Source organism: Microtus ochrogaster, chromosome 24 (genome assembly GCF_000317375.1).
Source record: "Microtus ochrogaster isolate Prairie Vole_2 chromosome 24, MicOch1.0, whole genome shotgun sequence".
NCBI classification, from domain to species: domain Eukaryota; kingdom Metazoa; phylum Chordata; class Mammalia; order Rodentia; family Cricetidae; genus Microtus; species Microtus ochrogaster.
Window position 1 is genome coordinate 6191738 of NC_022024.1, and position 1770 is coordinate 6193507.

Below are 1770 nucleotides of genomic sequence, written 5' to 3' on the forward strand. Positions count from 1 at the left end.
AAATAATATTTATAATCTTAATTTTATAAAGTGACAATTTAAAATGTTTTAGAGGTTAATTGAAATTGTCATTTTATTTATTTTGGCAAACAGCAAAGTTTCATGAGGTCAAAAATGGTTTTAAAGAAAACAAAATGTTTTTATGCATGTTTGTCTTTGAAAAGATATTTCTTGATTAATAATTTATGGGTCAGTATCTTTTACATAGGGACAGAGTTTTCAAGTCAGGATTAAATATTACACTTTTATGAGATGTTTTCTTTAGAGATCACCTCAGTTAACAATTATTCTAAGTATAAGTGTCTGTAAGAATTGTTTTAATTGAGCACCCCCAAGCATTCATTGGCAGATATTTAAATACATATGGGTAGATATTAGTATTTTTAATGAGAACTAGTTCTCACTTAGCTCTAAGAGAATCTGTTTACCAAAAATATTCATTAAATGCTTTTCAAATATAATATAAATATATTTGTAATTTTAAGTGTAACATTGCAGAAATACATTAACTATGAATATATCTATACAGGCTTTGCATACATATGTTAGTGGTATATTTTAACTTTGCATCAGTGGTCATTGACAGTGTCCCGGTTGCTATTTTTTACTTTAACATTTCTTTGTGTGCTTTTGTAGGACATATTTTATGGTTTTGTGCAACTCTTTAACCCTTTATAGTAAAGACACTGATGTATGTACCTGGCTCCTGGTTTCCTTGCAGGCCCAACATTCTATGTACCCATGACTTGAATTTCCTAGGTCATTCCAGTTCCTTCCTGTGATACTGGTGCTCATAACACATGCTCCAACAAACACCCACTAGGGTCATCCCAAATTGATGCTTTCAAAGTGGCAGGTGCATACTCCAGCCTAAAAATCAGTTTAAATTTATGTGTTTTCAATTCATTCCTTTAAATTCTGCTCACAAATCAGTTTTTGAGGCTTTATTCTTGTGTTTCTGTGATTTTGCCTTGGGTTCTTAGTCTTTGGTATTCCAATGTATGTTCTTTACATCGGCGAGAAACTGAACTAGGGTTAAGATCTGTACAAACCTACTGCTGTCCTTAAGCGAATAACTACAGCAGCAGAGACTTCTACTGAATTCACTCACAACAATTCTGATTGACATCTGGATGAGGTCATCTGGATCCCATCTGTCCTATGTAAAGTACATCATTTCTGTTCTTATGAGAAAAGGAGAAGGGACCTTTATACATCGTGGTACTTCTTTTGGGTGATGAAAAACACCATGATTACTCTCATTCAGACTATGATTTATTTAAAGGAAAATATTACTAAACGTTTATAATTTAAACATGAGCCATTAATCAATATAAAAACAAATAATAGTGCTCGCTTTGGCAGCACAATACTAAAATTGGAAGGATACAGAGAAGATTACTAGCATGGCCCCTGCACAAGGATGTCACGCAAATTCATGAAGCGTTCAATATTTTTGTGATCCTAAAGAAGCTAAATAGGAAGGTGAACCCAAAGAAAAACATATAGTTATTATCCCTGCTATGAGAAATAGACAAGATTGCTGGGCAAAAAATTGGGATCTTGGGGGTGGGGTGGGATGGGGTAAGGGGAGAAGGGGAGAGAAAAGTGAGAAGGGGAGGATGGGGGGAACTTGGGGAAACAGGATGATTGGGGATAAAACAAGGTTGGACAGAGGAGCAGGGAATCACATAACTTAATTAAGAGAACCACCTTAGGGTTGGTAAGAGACTTGAACCTAAAGTGGCTCCCAGGTGCCCAGGGCAATGT

The 1770-nt window shown here is 35.1% G+C and overlaps 1 non-coding gene across 1 annotated transcript; it reads left to right on the top strand.

Moving 5' to 3' along the window:
* Positions 1-1350: 1350 nt before the first annotated feature.
* On the top strand, positions 1351-1458 carry LOC113457384. The gene has a single exon (XR_003377972.1). It is a non-coding gene; the product is annotated as a U6 spliceosomal RNA (small nuclear RNA).
* The last annotated feature ends 312 nt before the right edge of the window (positions 1459-1770 follow it).